This window comes from Cnephaeus nilssonii, assembly GCF_951640355.1.
Source record: "Cnephaeus nilssonii genome assembly, chromosome: 7".
Taxonomy (NCBI): domain Eukaryota; kingdom Metazoa; phylum Chordata; class Mammalia; order Chiroptera; family Vespertilionidae; genus Cnephaeus; species Cnephaeus nilssonii.
The window spans coordinates 60161618-60179166 of record NC_137078.1 but is presented as its reverse complement, the minus strand read 5'-3'; the positions used below and the strand labels follow the sequence as shown (position 1 = coordinate 60179166).

The window sequence follows — 17549 nt, the reverse complement described above, 5'->3', positions numbered from 1 at the left end:
CTTCAGTGGAATTCAGGAGAGCAATGGGCAGCCGCTCAAGGGAGGGGAAGGTGAGCGTGTCTGCAGGCCAGCGGGAAGAAGCCAGGAAAAAGGAGTGGCCTGAGAAGCAGGAAAGAGAAGGTGGCATGAGAGCCAACACTGACTCCAGGCACGGTGCTGAAACATGCAACAGAACTGAATTTCATCTTCATCACAACCATTGGAGGTAGGTGATTGGATGAGTCATATTTTGCAGTGAAGAAACTAGGCACAGAGAGGTGAAATACCTCACCCACGTCAGCAGTAGGCAGAACTGATATTTGAGGTCAGAAGCATCAGCTCCAGAGTCCACGGCCAGCTTGAAGGAAAGTGTTTCTGGAGGTGGGAAGGGAAGATGTTTAAGGCTTGGCTTTGACCAGGGAGGGGAGAGAAATGGTGCGGCAGAGATGAGAGCGTTGCAGGAACATGACTTCCACCTTCTTCGTCAGGTGGGAAGGAACAGGCCCAGGGCATGTGAGGGGCTTTGGGAACTCAAGGACAGCAGATGAGGTTTGCCACAGTCAGGGAGGGGATTTGGATGAGATGACTGAGACAGACATGAGGGATGTCAGGTAGCAGGTAAGGTCAAAGGGCACAGATTTAAAATGAATCCAGCAGTCCCAGGGCAGGACTAGAGATATGGGACAGTAAAGTTTAACCTAGGATTGGTGTTTATAAAAGTAAAAGATGTTAAGAGGGGAGATCGTGGAGAACACAAATAGTGTGAATGTTGGCATAATGGGTGAGGGGAATATTTTTCAACATCACATCATCCATGCCAACCAGCACAAAGGTGGACAGGGCAAGTAGCCATGAAGGGCTGTAACTGAGCTCTGCTGACCAGCCACCCTACTCAAACACACCCTGATTACAAAAGTCCCCCAAAGCACCCCCTACCCATCCCAAATAAGTCTTCTTGGTTTAACAGTGAAGCCTTGTAACTACGCTGGCCAAAACTATAGCCACAAACTACACACGGCCTTTGAGCACTTGCAATATGGCTCGTCTGAATTAAAATGTACTATAAGTGTACGACACAGGGGAATGTTGCTACTGCATTTCAAAGATTTAGTATGAAAAAAAGAGTATAAAATATCTCATTAATTTTTTGGTATTGAGTACATGTTGAAATGATAACATTTTGGATCTATAGGTCAAATAAAAATATATCATTAAAATTAATTTTACCTGTTTCCTTTTTATTTAATGTGCTAGTAGGACACTTCAAATGTGACTTCCATTATATATCTATTGGCAAGAGCTGGTCTATAATGCAACTATGATATTAAATGTGGGCTACATAAATGTATTAGGTCCATATGCCCATTTAAGCAAATTAATTTATCTGAACAGCTCTCAGACATTCTTTGAGAGAGTGTGAAACAGAGGTGGTAAGTTTTGATTTGTTGGATGTGAGAATGGAGGCCAGGAAGATGTGGCCTGAATTAGGAAAGGTGTTTTCTGTGGGTACCAAAAAAGCATTGTATGCTAACTAGCTGAATGGGGCAAAAAAAGGCCAAACATCCAAAAGAGACCAAATGCTGCCAGAGATGACGAAGGCTGGCCTCTCTTGCGGTGTCCTAGCTCTGCACCATCCGTCTGCCCCTTCCACTGACCGGGGTGACCCCCAAATCCCTTCCTTTCATCTGCTCCCACCAGACTCTCCCAGAATACTAAGCCCAACAACCTCACACATTCCAAAAAGTAAATCCCACCTGGCCAGAACTAGGGCCCCCTCCCGCAGCCCCCATTTCAGGAGCTTTCTGCACGCAATGAGAAGAGCAGGCAATGTGATACAGCATGACTAGCATGGCCTGGAGCCAGGACACCCAGATTTGTCCGATTTTTGCTGTGTGAGTTTGAGTCATTGCAACTTCTCAGGGCCTCAGCTGCTTCATTTGCCACATAATAACCCCACCAGCTATGGACTTGTCGGGGGTTTCATGAGGTAACAGGAGTAAGAGGTCTTTGTTAAAGATGTGTTATACAAATGAAAGAGAAATATTGTAATCTAGAGCCAGAAAAGGAAGGAGAGAAATGAAAAAGGGAAAGCAGGTAGCAGGGAGGGTTGGCCTTTACAGAGAGAGGGCATGAATCCCCCTTCTACTAAGAGGAGTTGACTTTCCCAACAGGCAAGAGGGTGCCCCGCTGAAGGGCAGGCACAGGTCACAGCCTCCCTATCAGATGCAGCTTCCTATCCACATACCTGGCTTCAGGAATTCTTCTGCGGCTGCATAAATAAAAGTGAGTCCAGAGAAAACATCCCAAACAAAACGGAATGCATCTATTAATGAACTGCTTGAGATTTTAATGTTACTCGGTACTGAAAAGAGGATTTTAAATTCCGCTGTGAAAAGTTAAAACTCATCTCGGATTCACTCCCCACGCCCTAGAGTCCACCCCATTCCTCCCTCCACATGGTGAAGGGTGGAGAAGGAGGAATTCAAAGAATGGAAGATGTAAGCAGGGTTTGCTTTCCCAACGGCGTAATGGGCTCTGGTCATCCAATACCCAGCAAGCTGTGCTGAGCACATCTGCATTTTATTTAACCCGCATTCTAACCTTTGCAGGAAGGAATTATTATCCCCATTTTATAGGGAGAGAACTGAGGCTCAGAGGGTCACCGTGGGGATTTACAACCAGCTCTTTCTAGCCTGCAGTGCTTTCCATCGCAGACTCTCTTCACAGGTGATGTACTAACCTCGTATGTTCTATTGGAAAGAGCATTAGGGGGGAAACACAGCAGAACATATGTAAAACGTTATTCTTATTTTTTAAAAATGTTTCTACCCAGATATGCATATATGGATATACACTGAGTGGCCAGATTATTATGATCTCTGAACGCATAATAATCTGGCCACTCAGTGTATATCCTATATAATAAAAGGCTAATATGCAAATTGTCCCCTCAACCAGGAGTTTGACCAGCAGGCAGGCCGGCCAACCGCCCATGCACGAATTCATGCACCGGGCCTCTAATATATATATACATATACACTGAGTGGCCAGATTATTATGTGTTCAGAGATCATAATAATCTGGCCACTCAGTGTATATCTAGCTGTATAAGGATATAATTATATCTCATATGGGTATAGTACCAAGTCTAGAGTAATACACTCTAAACCATCCCACCTGCCTAACCACCAATTCCTGACAGTCGTGGTTTATGCCTTTATATGTTTTTATGTTATTTTAAATGTTTGCTGCTAACTGGTATGATGCTATAAATAACTTTGTAATAAACTCTTTCCAATAGGGCTTACTGAGCCTTTCAAATTGTAAAAAACACATAATACTCTCTAAAAACTATTCAAATAATGAAAAAAATATCTTTTTTCTTTAGTTTCCTTACCAATTAAAAAACCCGAAACAAATTCCACTTTGATCTCTAAGAGTCCAATTTTCAAGCTTACAAGCTTAATAAAATAAGGCAGTGAACAGCTCACAATGGAATAAACACCCACCAAAGACAGGCGTTTTGGTGTCCTTCCGCAAAGACACCAGGCGCCATGGCTGGAAGGAGCAGGTGAAATGACTCACTGCAGGGCCCCACCATCTCCATCCCCTCCAGGTGTCAGCTCCCACCCGTTACATCCTAGCTCCCTCCCCCAGCCTTCCTGCATCAAGCATTTCCCCCACCTAACTGCTTCTCCACGATTAAGATCTTCAGAGGTGCAGTACAATCCATTCCCTAATGTGATAAAGGAATTGCAATGCTAGTGGTTTAGGATTTTCTTTCTCCTCCCCTGCAATGCATTAGCATTTTATTAGGGGCTTTCAGAACACAGTGTGTTAACTCCAGCGTGATTTGAATGGTGGAGATTTCAGGCAACAAGCTAACTGGCCAGTGGGAGACGCAACCTGTGACAATAGGCTACAGTGAACACCTGAATGTTCACCACTCACCTTCTGGCCAGATGTTGCCATGTGGTGGTTAATTCAAGGCTAGTGTTGCCAGATCTGATTTTTTTTTTTCTTCTCAAAACAAATCCAGGAATGTAGATTTATGTAAAATCTGGTTTTTAAATGTTTTATTTGAAAAAAATCACCAACACTATGCAGGTCGAACAAAACCCACATGCAAACTAAGTGTTGCCCATATGCCCACCAGTTAGGCATTGACGTGGTCTCAGCCCACCTTCTTCTCCTTACCTCCACCTCCTCTGCCCCACACAAATGCAACCCACACCTCGCCCTCGCCTGAATGCCTGTGCCTTTGCTCACACCTTACTAACCCTTTAAGCTGCCTTGTCTTCTCTCCATCCTTCAAGAATCTGCTTAAATTGCACCCACCCTTCCTAATCCTAAATATTAATCTCAATTAATATTGCCCATGCTCCAAGGCTCTCTTCAAAAAGCAATGTCCCGCCACGTGCTTCTCACTTAACTCCCTCTCATCCCCACTGCTTCTGCATGTTTAAATCTTTCTGATAGGTCATAAATTGCAAGAAAAGGAAGGAAGGGTTCTTGTGTGTGCCAGCTATGACTTTGGTACTATTATCTTCATTTTACAGGAGAGAAAACCAAAACTCAGTGAATAAGTGATATCTTGAACTTTCTGTATATACTGTAGCTTTATAGGTCATCTAGACTCTCTTCTGCCCATACCTCTTCCTTCTGTCTCCATCTGGTAACTCCTACTCAACCCTCAAGGCAGCTTTCCCTACCAGCACCTTCCCCTGCTCCACACACCAGTCAGGACTGGTCCCCTTCCCAGCTCTGTGCTCCCACATCATTCTGCAAGAGCATCCGCCAGAGCACGGTCTAGTAATTAGCTGAGTCTTTGTCTCCTCTGTTGGACTGTAAACCCCTTGCCTAGCACAGTACCTGGCCCAGAGTAAGTGACCAGTATTTACTTGATAGCAAGAAGGAAGGGAATGAGGGAATGACAGAGGGAGGGGCAGAAGAGGGAAGAAGGGAAGAAAAGAGTGTGCACAGGTAATCAACAAATGTGAGATATAATGAACCCCATGGCTCCCGGCCCCACTTCTGGGCTGGAATTAAGGCTGGCTCCTTTGCGTTCCAGCCCAAAAGCAGATAATTGGGAAGCTCCAGCTGCTCCCACCCCACACCTGGCCACTCCCTCCACACCACCCAGCAGGGTGGGGCAGGCGGGGGGGTCGGGGGGAGGGAGGGAGGATGCTGCTGGGCTTCAGGGCCCCAGGAACCAGCATTCACTGCCACTCTTTTCTCCTGGTCGTTGGCCCTGGGGAAAGTGATTTTCTGCACATCGGGCTGTGCTTTGAAAGGCTAACTTCAGTTATGATGGATGATGGCAGAGATGAGCTTTCCCCAGAAAGCTGGCAGGAATGTGAACTGGAGAAGCTCACAGCAGGCCTGGTGCGGAGGCAGACAGTGCTCATTGCCCAGGGCAGACAAGGGGCCGAGGGGTATCCTCTTCCAGAGAACCCTTGAAGTGAGGCACTCTGCTCTGCAGGTTGCTAGAACATTCCTGTGACCTTGCCCCCACCCCAAAACCCCCTCCTCATTCGCTGGCCTGAGGGCTGGGCCAGGCTACCTCTGCTCCGGGACCCTCTCCCCGGCCCAGGCAAAAAGGGCCGTCCCCATCTCAGGAGAAACTGCAGAGAATCTAGCCTTGGTTGATGTTCTCAGAAGCCCAACTGCCCTCTCAAGGGAGCAGTTGACAACACCCACTATGAGATCAGAGGTAAGGGAACTCTGGTCTCTTCCTCATCCCTCCGCCAAGATCAAGCCAGGGAGAGAAGCCAAAGATACCACTTCCCCAGGGAATTCAGAACCTCCGAGCACTCGCCTGGAAGGCAGAAGATCTGGGAAAAGGTCACAGGGTCCACCCTCTCCCAGAGCCAGGCAGGATTCCAGGTCCCCTCCCACCCAGACTCCACCTCCAAACGGCTGGGGCAGAGGGTCAGGGTCTCCCTCAGTTCCCCTTTTTCTCCAGCTCCTCCCTAATGACCCACCCAGAACCTCCCCTAAGCTCCCAGTGTCTTTCAATCCCACCTCCCAGGTAACTCCCAAATCTCGGCTCTCACTGAGAGCCTCGGGCAGGCAAAGGAGCCACAGGCACGTTAGCTCGTAAATCCTCAAAGAGCCAGTACAGTAGGATCTTTTACCCTATTTTAAAGGCAAGAAATTGAAGTTCAAAACCATTTTATAATTAGAAAGGAAATAAATCTTAAAAGGAAACCACATTTCTTTAAATAAACAAAGCACACACCAACAAAACCTAATAAGAACCAGGACTTCAGCAAGAGAACTGACCAAATAATCCTACTGCGTTAGAGACAGAAAAAAAAAAAGCTAATTTAATTGACTACCTATTATGTAAAGTGCTTTCTGTGCACTATCTTATTTCATCCTCAGGTGACCCTACAATGCAATCTCTTATTGTCCCCATTTTACTGATAGGAAACTGAGGGGCAGGGAGGCGGTGTGACTTATCCAAGTCCAAACTTCTACTCTTTCTCGGGGGCCACAGTGGAGGGTGGATTAACTGGTTCCCCTTCAGGATAACATATTTGCACTTTAACAATAGCTCTCTGGAAAAGACAAAGGAATCCAAAGGAATAACCAATGCAGGGAATGTCAGGCCTCAGCTGGGCCAGTGGGCAGAGTTCACAAGGCGAGAGCCTTTGGGAACCACCGGCCATCACCCGAAGGCGGCCACCCACAGACCTGGCTAACACAGGGCTCCATTCAGCAGCTGGCAAAGCCCGGGCATGGGGTAGAATGAGAGAAGACTGGGTCAGGGAAGGCCAGCCAGGAGGCAGGGCAAGAGTGGGGCAAGGAGCAACTGCAGAAGAATGTCTTCAGGTGCTCGGTGAGTGTCCCGAGGCCCAAAACAGCCTGCTTCGCAGTGTGGGAGACACACTTTCAGCGCTGGGGTCAGGGCCGGGCAAGGTGCTGGAGCGCGAGTCCTGGGTTCTCATTCCTGCTCAGTTCCTCACTCCCCGTGCCACCCAGGCCCTGCCACCTGCCCGCGCTGGTCCCCAGTGTCCTCACCTGTAAGACAGGAGGGATGGTCTAGGTAACTGTAAGGTTTCCTAGAGACAAACGGCAGGTGAAGAGGCTCAGGACAGAGGGAGCTCCTGGCCCAGGAGTGGGGCCTGCTGCCCGCAGGCCGGGTGTGAGGGTGCCGGGAAGCTTCCTAGAGGAGCCCACACCTGGAGAAAATGGGACAGTCACCCCGTGGCAGAGGAGAGCGGAGGCACGCAAATGGAAAGGCTGGCCCGAACAGCGCTGAAGCACCAGTAAGAGAAGGCATCATTTTCAGAAGGAGGCACCACTATCTCCCTGTCACCGAGAGGAAAACTGAGGCTCGGCAGGGAGACAGCCAGGTGGCCGAGCCAGAGTTAGGCTCCAGTTCTGCCTGACCGCACAGCTTTTGCTCTTCATTTTTATCCTCTCCCCACACTCACAGCACAGGCGCCTGTGAGTGGATTCAAGGTGGGGAGCGGAGCGGGGGGGTGGGGGGGGGAGGCGTGGAAACAGGCAAAAGGCTGAAGAGAAGGATGGGGAAGACACGATGGATGGACAGTAAGCACTTTCTTACTGAAACAAAAAGGCAGCCATAGTTTTTTTCCAAACAGACTCTGCAGCGGTTGCCTGTAGTTTTTAAGGGCATAAGGGTCTGGAATCAGCCGGATCTGAGCTGAGCTCCTGGCTCCACCACTTAGTAGCTTTGTGACCTAGAGCAGAGGTATGAAGCTTAGAACCAGCCTCACTTTACTCACCAATACAATGGGAATAGTAACAGTCATAGCTCCTTGGGTGGCTGGTAAACATTTAACAGCTGCTGTATTTAAAGGACTCGGCACAGTGTGTGGTACATGTTAAGCATTCAATAAAAGGGAGCAAACCTACACACACACACACACACACACACACACACACACACATATACCCTCCTCTCGGCTACTGTTGCTCCAGTGGGCTCTCCTCTCTCCACAGGCTTCCTCCTCAAAATCAACATCTGGCCAGTCTCTCACAGCCTCAAAGCCTCCCTCCTCCTTCCATCTGCCTCCCTCGCATTCCCTCAATTTCAGAACCTGCTTCAAAGTTACTTCTCCCAGGGTTTCTCCTCTTTCCTAGGACTCGAGCTTGCATTTGATCAAGTGATCCCATCAATTAGCCTACACAAGCCCCTTAACCTCTCAGGACCATAATTGTCCACCGGGTGGTTTTTTTCAAGGGACTGGTTTGCATAGGGTCCGCCAAGCCATCAACACAGGGCCTAGCGCATTTGTGGGGCCTGGTGGGTTTGTAGGCTGCTAGGAATTGTCTAACCAGTTGCCCATGTGTGCCTGTAATTTGTAAATGAACCTCTGGATATACATCAAAACCTTCCGCCCAAACCACAAATTACGTGCTCTTACAAATTTGCCAAAATATTAAAAGGAATTTACAACTGCTCAAGAATGTCTGTACTAATTAGACAGAGATAGATGGGTCTATGAAAGATGAGGACAAGCGAGGGTAGGGAATTGGGACCTAAGCTTACTGACTTCCTGTCAGGGGCTCTTTCCCTTTTGGTGCCATGGACACCCCTTTAGCAGACTGATAAAACCTATGGACCCTTTCTCAGAACGTTTTAAAATATATAACATAAAATGAGTTGCTTGACTACAAAGGAAACCAATTACATTGAAATACAATTATTAAAAAATATTAAAATGAGTGTGTAATGTATGTTCTTTATGAACACATTAAATAGCGAGCTCTAGCAGCGGGTGGAATAACTGCTTTAATCTCAGAGCTGCAATGGGCATAACTCATAGCCCAAGATGTCTGCAGCAGCTGAACTGTGATATGAAAATATCTGTGATCCCTACGGGTAACAATATCACAGATACTGCAAAGACATTGTGGTTTATTGCCTACATTCATAATTGAAGAAAATGCTAAATAAAGATGTTATTTCTTTTTCATCACCCAAGTTCACAGACTCCTCTGAATTCTACACATGAGCTGTTAACCCCAAGTTCAGAATCTCTGTTAGGTCCTTTACAACTCGGTAAGTATTCCTATTGGGCATGTTCTTGAATTCCAGCCCCCCTTCATCTCCTCCTCTAGGAATCTACCTCCACTCACTCCCCTTCCTGCTCCAAAAGCTCAGCTTCTATACACCTGGCCCTCCTCTGTCCTCCACTCCCATCGGCTTGGCCCAGCGAGGACTCGGGCCTCAGCAGTATCCTATGCCCAGGCTGACCAGAGACCAGCCAAGACATGGCCTGGAAAGAAAGCCTCAGCTTCTAGAGAACTGAGCTCAGATGTTAGGATCTTCTCTGGAACCTGAACTAAGCAGCAAAGGAGAGCTGGGTGTGATAGTGTGGTGAAGGGGACGGTGTGGGCAGGTGCTGAGTTGAGCCGATGACATCCAAAGTAAAGACCAGTGACCGCCTGCACTGGTGGACTAACCTTGAATTCAGAACCCTCTCCACCCCACCTCAAGGGCGCCTGGGCTCCCTCCGGGCTGTGCTTAGGTAGCAATGCTGCGGTGGACGGCTCCTCACCCTCTTCCCGAGAATCATTTAAGGGAGCCCCTGCTGTGTGCATCAGAAGGGCCCTCCCTAAGTCCGCATTATCAGTAGCATTTTACAGACGAGGAAGCTGAAGTTGCAGACGAGGAAGGAAAAGTTGAGTCATTTGCTTGGGCTCACAGGGCTAGTAAAATGGTGAAGCTTTTATTCCCTCTTTTATCCTCCTCCTCTTTTTGAGGAGCGGAGGGGTGATGGCCTTTTTTACTTATTTATTTATTTAAAATCACATAAATGATACATGAAACCCATCTCTCAAATTCTAACGTTACTGATAAAATGCCTCCCCCACACACATATTCAATATTAAACCTAGTACATGTGACCATTCTTGGATATATTCAGCCACCACCCAACTTGACCTGTCCAGTCTTTTAAACCCTTTCCCAAGAGTAGGATGGCTCCATTTTCTGAGGGGGCAGGGAGTGGGGGGTGGTAATTAACAGCCGATGAGCACAGCACCTGGAAACACTCAGCCGCTGCCTGGTGCCCTGCTATGAAAATCAAAACCGATTTCACCGAGAGTCAGCATCTCTGGCTTCTGGGCAGAACCCACGCTGTGGAGGGAAACGGCACTGAATTCTGCTCTTGTCTCTTGGCATGGAGCAAATTCTCCCCAACGCCATATTTCCCCCCACTTGTCACTTGACGTCAGAGCCACAAACTAGACATACCAAAGGAAACTACAGACACAAAGGGTCCTTCCACACAAAGGGAAAAGCCACAGCCGCATTAAAAAATATATTTATCCAGTCAATATGTTTTATTTGCTTTTGGGGGGGAAATGGGGAAGGAGATGGGCATTGGGACTTGTGTTTTCTCCCATAATGCCTATGTCCCCGGAAAGCTATGTGAGGGGCAGGGTCTGGGCCCCAGCGAGACAGTGAGGCGTTCTTTTGAAAACAGACTTCTTTCCCTTGGAGAAGGAATGGTCAGCCTGCTTCGTCAGACCAATCTATAAATGCCTGCATATCACATTAACCTCTACTTGAAATCATGGGGCAACATTTATTTTATCTTGGAAACCATCGCAGGCCTATTTTCAGCCAGAGGGCCTCTCTTCTTTCCTTTAATACTACTCTGAAATGTTATTCACCTAGACTGGAAACGGTTCAGAGAAAGACCTACTAGAAGCCTCTCAAACTCTGAGTCTGGGAGATTAGCATTCTGAGGCACAGAGAGGGTAGGGGTCCAGCTGTAAATCACACAGCTAGGTAACAGCAGATTTAGGCTCTGATTCCTAGACATCTGGCCTCCAAGCCTGCATCTCTTTCCACATGACTACAAAACGGCACGAAGTGGTCTGGTCTCCAGGGACAGAGGCTCTGTGAATCCTAATGTTATCATTTATTAGATGCATAAGCCTGGGCAAGTCACTTAACCTCTCTGAGCCTCCCTTTCCTCATCTCTTTATACACCGGGGATTTTGATATAACTATCTTTAGGATTATTCTGAGGATTAAATGTGCCAGGGCTTGACACAGAGGTGCCTTTTATTATACTGTACTGCTTCCGTGTCACATACAGAAGTGAGTGGGTCTGTCATCTGAAGTGTGATAACTGTGTCCGCACAACTGCCCAGAGATTAAAAAAAAAAAAAAGATTATCAACCCCATTTCACAGTCAGAAAAATTCAGCCCCCAACCTGGCCCCCAGAAATGACATAATTTGCATAACATCAGAGTTTCAAAAGTGAGCACATTCTCAGCATTCAGAAGTCCTAACTGTCCTCTCTACCACACCTCCCAAGGCATGGGTTTAATTAGAAGTAATATCCCCTCCTCCTTCCCACCCAGAGCAGAACCACATATCACACTGGCTTATACTTCATGACCCTTCTTTGTAAACGGGGACCAGCACAGTCCCTGGTACTGAGCGGACTCAGTGCAGTTTTGATAAATGGGTGAATTACTATCCTGATCTGCAGATAAGAAGGACTTGGTTGGCCCAGTAGCCAGAAGTAGGTGTCTTGTTGGAGAAAACAGGGGAGAGGCCAGGCCAGCAGGCAGGAACTCCAGTGGTAACAAGCAAGAACCCCAGTCTCTCCATTCATTCCTTTAAGCCTGCTCTATGGGGAAGAGGCTCCTGACAAGACCAAGAGCTGGGCCCCTGATCTTAAAGGTCCCATCCAGGGCCCAGAAGATAACTGTGAAGCACATGTGCCCCTCTTCCAGCTAAAACAGATGTAATAGCATTTCAGGCAAGGGGCAGCCAACAGGCCAGGGAGATGGCCCATCTGTCTTCCTAATTGTCAACTCTGCCCATAATAAGATTTTTCTCCCTGTCACACCTTAGGCTGCTACTGAACTGAAGCAAAACCAAGATATCCATCTTCCAGCTATGCCCAATGGCCTTCACAAGGTGCCAGGGACGAAAGGAGGCTATTTGGCTAAAAGAAGAAGCCCTGGACCGGAAGTCTGGAGCTGGGGTGGGGGGAGGGGACGAGGGAGAAGGGGGTCCACGCTCTTAACCAGCTGCAGATGCTTGGGCAGTCACTGTACCTCATTGGCCTCTGTTTCCTGTAAAATTAAAGTCCAAAGTTCAGGAAATGGGTCAATGGGGAGGCAAGGGCTGTGAACCATGGGACACTGCATACAAGATATTTTTGGTTAGATGCATTTGGAGATGTTTCTATCTTTCGACCCCTCTCCCTTCCCCTCTCTCTCAATATCAATAAAAAACATGCTTTTGTTTTTTAAAGATGCCCAGTGCAGCTGATGCTCACTGTGACCGAGGCATGTCCAGGGAGCTCTGGAAACAAAGAAATGGAGCAGCTGACTCTGGTCAGGAAAGGCCTTGGCTCGGGTGGGGATGGGGTAAGGAAACCTTAAATTTAATGCTGAAATTGGAAGCTGAGTGTGCACGCACTGGATGAACGAGTAGGAAGAGTATGTTAGACAAAGGGCAGCATGTGCAAAGGCAGCGTGTGTGTGTTCTAGGAACTGCTTGGAGTGTGACTGTGAGTAGAACAGACAGTGCTCACTGAGAAGGGAGGAGATGGGGGAAGTGATATGCCATGTAAGGAATTTTACACTGCAGGCAACGAGTTCATTCTAGTTTCAAAAGTCGAAGATGAGCCACCACTCCCAGCATGAACCTTTCTAAATGTTGAGCAGAGGCCTTGGTCAGTTTTGAGCGCAGCTGGCAATAGGAAACAAGTGGTAGAAAGACCTGCTGCTTCTTTGGCACCCTGAGCGGGCATGGGCTGTCTGACCAAGATGCTGGTATGCACGGGTGGGGGGGGGGGGGGGGGGGGAAGGTAGGGGCAGGCTGAGTCTGGCACCAGTCTATCAGTCTCTCCCTCTTTCTCTCCCAGCCAGGGGGACTCCGAATGCGCATTATAATGGCTGAGAAAGTGTCGGAAGCCGCCCATTGTCCTCACTAGCAGAGAGGGGTAGACAAGGAACCCGGAAGGCTGGTCAACCTTGAAGCTCTGAAAGGTCAGAGCCAACCACCCACTGTTTAGTTGAGACAATGGTAGCTAAAGCAACTTCCGCCTTTTAGTTTTATGTAAATTCTTGATTGGCTATCATTGGAATTGCCTGCCTAAAGGCTATGGGTGTATCCCAAAGTCTTAATAAAAGGGATAGCAAGGCCAGAGCCCGGTGAAGTCCTTCCCCTTGAGTGGGGCTCCCGCCTGGCCCCCAATTCCCAAATTTATACTTTCTTGTCTAGTCTCTTTCATTTGCGTGCGGCCTCCTCCAGAGCCCGAACCCTGAACCTGAACCCTGAACGTGGGGGCGGGGGGGGGGGGGGACACTTGCAACTGGCAGCCCAACGTGGGACACTTGCAAGAAAGGAAGGTACTGATTGGCCTAGGCCAGTGGTCGGCAAACCGTGGCGCGCACAGCCACATGTGGCTGTTTGGCCCCTTGAGTGTGGCTCTTCCACAAAATACCACGTGCGGGCGCGCACGTACAGTGCGATTGAAACTTCGTGGCCCATGCGCAGAAGTCGGTTTTCGGCCTGGGCGAGTCTATTTTGAAGACGTGGCGTTAGAAGAAGTGGGGGTGTCGGTCGGTCGGGCAACGGGAGCCGCGGTTTGCCGACCACTGGCCTAGGCCATGGGATGCAGAAGCAAGGGACATGCCCATTTGGTTGAACCTCTGCTCATCACCTGGGATACAGTCTTTCAGTTCCTCTAATCAACTCTGTTACTAAACTCAGGGCCCTCTCCCATGCTCCTTCTGCATTGAAGGCTCTCTCCACACTCTTCAACCAGTGAATTCCAGTTAGCCTTCTAAGCAACTACTGTGCCTACCACAGATTCTCTCAGCACCTTAACCTTTTCTTTCAAAGAATTCAGCACTTCATAATTCTATATTTGAGTGATTTGATTCATGTTGGTCTTGGACACTGGACTGCAAGCTCCATGAGGCCAGACACGGCCAGTTTTGTTCATTGCTCTATCCCAGTACCTTGCCCGCGCCTGGCTCAGAGCAAGTATTTGTTGGTTGAATGGAAAGCCCTGTGTGGACCCTGAGCCATTCCGCATTCCCACTGCCCTTTAACATCCCCCAAAACTCACATTAAGGTCCAGTGAGGAGTTTGGACAGGGAAGGAGGGCGGGACTCGACAAGGCAGTATCAGAGGGGACTCTGCTTCTATTCCAAGTGCAGTTCAGTGTTCTGTGCCGTCTGGAAGGGGCTCTAAGGCACCCGCAGTTGGTTTACCCACCCAGGCAGGTCCTCGGGGATTGTATTTCATTCAATATGCTTTCTCCTCAGGCCTCGTGCTGGTCACTGGTGGCATCTGACCATCTCCTGACCCTAATTGGTCAATAGAACTTTGTCCAGGCTTCAAGGGGTCATCCTCGCAAAGGGGGGAATCTCCTTCTCCTCTCCTGGAAAAATGTCCCCTCCTCTCCCTCCATTCCAGCACTCTGGGGCTCCTGGGCACTAAAACCCCTGGCTCCTGCAGCCCTAACACATGCCCTAGGGGCAAGAGCAGATTCCGGCCTGGTGCAGGGGCTCTGGGGCTCCACGTTCCAATGCCCAGTACCTGGCCAGGCTGCAGGGACACGGTACTTGTGGGTCAAAGGTTTGACCTTAAAAGAGGGATGAGAGGGAGGGCATCTCACCAAGGGGTGCACAGGATCGCAAAAAGCGCCCTTGGCCGCCAGCGCGCGGGAGGAGCCCGACTGCCTCCACCCAAGGTCGTAGCCCAGCGGGAGCGCTGGAAAGTTCAGAGGGCGATCGGGGCGGATTTTCGGAAAGAAGGAAGACTAAGAGCTCGTTTCAGGTAGTCCTGTGAGCCAGGGGCAGGGCGCGCCAGTCCTGCAAGCTTCGTCCTGGACCGCAGCGTCTAGCTCGCAAGCGCTGGGCGGGGGCTGCACCACCCCAGCCGCAAGGACGACGCGGCCTTCCCCCTCCTCACTGGTCTCTTCTCTGCCCGGCTTCGGGGCGCCGGGAGCCAGTCCGGGCGCAAGGGGAGAGGCGCCCGCCCTTGGGCTGTTTCGGACCCCAAAAGGGGGCTCAGGTCGGCCCAGGATGCCGCAGTCTCTGCCGTCAGGGGCGCCAGGGACGCGGCGCGAGGAGGGGGCGAGGCGGGCGGCAGAGGCAGAGGAGCGTGGCGGGGCCAAGACCCCGGTGGCGCAGGGCTGGGTGCTGGCGCGGGCCGGGGTCGCGGGGCGCCTTACCTTGGCGAGCCGCGGAGTCCGGCGGAAGGCGGCCGTGCCAGCGGTGGGCGCACAGCCCGGCTTTGGGGTGCACGCAGCCTCGGGTGCACAGTCCCGTCCCCGGCGCGCACCCCCGGGCAGGCAGGCGCACACTCGGCGCCCCGAGCGCGCACACCCTCAGGCGCCCTCTGGCCGGCGGATTCGGCCGGAGCCTGGGGCGCACACCCCGCGGTCACACCCTCCGCGGCCGCTGCGGGACTGGCCAGGCGCAGCCCGCCCGAGCTTCGCCCCGCGTCGCCGGCCCGACACCACCGAGTCCCCGCCTTCGCCAGGAGAAAAAAAGGCTGACGCGCGCGGGCTCCGCTGTGTAGGAAGGAGCAGCGCTTGGAAATCGAGGGGAGGGTCTTAGCTGTGATGAACTCAAGAAGCCCTTGGACAGTTTGGAAGGAAAACTTCCTGAAAAGAGACCTGAGAACTGATCTGTGTATAGCGCCTTTCAGATTTCCACAAGTGCTTTCACGTACAGTTATCTCGGTTCATCTTGGCCACAACAGTTGGTGGGGCATTTGTATGCTCACCTATAGGTGCGGGGAGACGCTGTCGCACTAGGCGGTGACGGGCAGAGCGGGGACGAGAACCCAGCCTTGATCATGAACCAGAGCTCGGTGGGCTGAGGTACTCGCCAGCGGTATTTTCTCCTTGAGGTGGAAGGGTGAGGGTGGGTGTGGGGTGCGAGCAACTTCTCTCTCTCTCCCAAGTCATGTCTTTATCCATTTGCTTTTTTCCTTCCCACTCATGGCGCTAGCCCCACTCAGGAATCCTAAATCTTTCACTTCACACTCACCCCCCCCCCCAAACACTTTGTATCAGTTCAAAAGATTTTCGTTAAGATTAATAACCTTGAATTATTGTAAGATCAGTAAATGCCAGACGTTGTGCACAACATAAACTTAAAAGCAAAGAGCTGATATTGCCCCATTTTACAGATGTGGACAGACAGACATGAGAGGGGGGGAATGTAGCCTGGGGGACCCAGATCCCAACTCTGGCCCACCGTAGGTACCTTTCAAAGGGCCCGTTGGCATAGGGCAAACTTAACCAAAGGGGTTTCATTTTTGACACTGAGACCCTGAAGGAGGAGATAATGTGGGGCAAGGGACACTTACAGGACTTCCATTTTCCCGTGTGGATGGACACATGTTCATTACAATGACCTCACTTCCACCAGTCTCCTCTAAAAGCAAAACAACAGCCCCAGAGCAATAATAAACTGCAGCCGAGGCTTGGCCCCAGTGTTGGGAAGAGTAGGGAGTGATGGGGACTTCCATGACCTTGTGGGCAGCCCCAGGCTCCTGCCCAAGTGAAGAGGCTGCTGCGATTCAGTTCTAGTTCATTTTAGACCTTCCGGGCAAGGAATTAATAGAGTGGGATGTTCCCACTTTTAAGAGAAGCTGTAAATGCATTCAGATATTTAAGTGAAGTCTCAATTTGTTGGTAACTCACTTTAAAAAAATGGTAAACACTTGATATGTAGGTCAACGTTGTTCAAGCCAAATGAGTTTATGAACAGATCCAGTTCGTGGAGCAGGGGTTTGTGCCCTGGAACTCGGGGTACTCTACACTATTTAACTTGGGCCTCCCAACACCCCGGTGGGATGGGCCCCGCAGAGGCAACTATTTTCATTTTCTGGGAGAGGAAACCCCAGTTCAGGAGGTTCCAGTGACTCGCCCAAGGCCACACAAGCCAACCGGAGCTAGAACCGAAACCCAGGCATCCCAACCCCAGGTCCTGGCGCCTTTCCTCTGCATTCTCTGATCTCACTAAGACTCTGTTCCTTGCTTTCTGGGTGTTGTGAGCCGAGTTAGGCATGGGGTGGCTCTGAGGTGTGGTGACAGAGCACCTTTCCTGGGAAGATGAAGCCAGAGTGCCAGCTGCTGTCCTCGAAAGCTCGGCCTGATGACTCAGGAAGAAGCTATGTCGTGAGGGTAAAGCTGAGTCAGAGGAAGCAGGCGTGGAACTGGGGCAGCCCAGGCTGCTGAGTCCCAGAGCAGGGACTCAGGAAACAGGAAGAAGAACGGACTAAGCAAATACACCTGCTCGTAGCCCCCGCCCCCCGCCCCCTCAATTAAACCAGAAGCCACGGACACAGAGACATCAGCTAGAGCACTGCTTATTTTTCCTGTCATAACAGGAAAGTCAGCAAGAATTAGGCTGGGAAGTAGACTCCTTGGGTGGTCGTAGGAATAGGGGCCCTTTGCGGGCAGCAGGTCTTCTAGAATCTCAGGTTTGGGCGTGTCCACTGCAGGACCAGCATGGGCCTTTCAGGCAGAGTGAGTCTGCAAAGCTGATTTAGAACGACCAGACGCAATACTGCTGTAGCCTGAAGCTTGTA

General features: G+C 50.1%; 1 protein-coding gene across 1 annotated transcript in view; it reads right to left on the bottom strand.

Moving 5' to 3' along the window:
- The window catches only part of KANK4 (KN motif and ankyrin repeat domains 4), a 71554-nt gene extending 56113 nt beyond the window's left edge, over positions 1–15441 (bottom strand). Inside the window, exon 1 of the mRNA XM_079776804.1 lies at positions 15178–15441. The gene's annotated coding sequence lies outside the window, so the exon portion shown is untranslated. The remainder of the gene's footprint in view (positions 1–15177) is intronic.
- Between the last annotated feature and the right edge of the window lie 2108 nt (positions 15442–17549).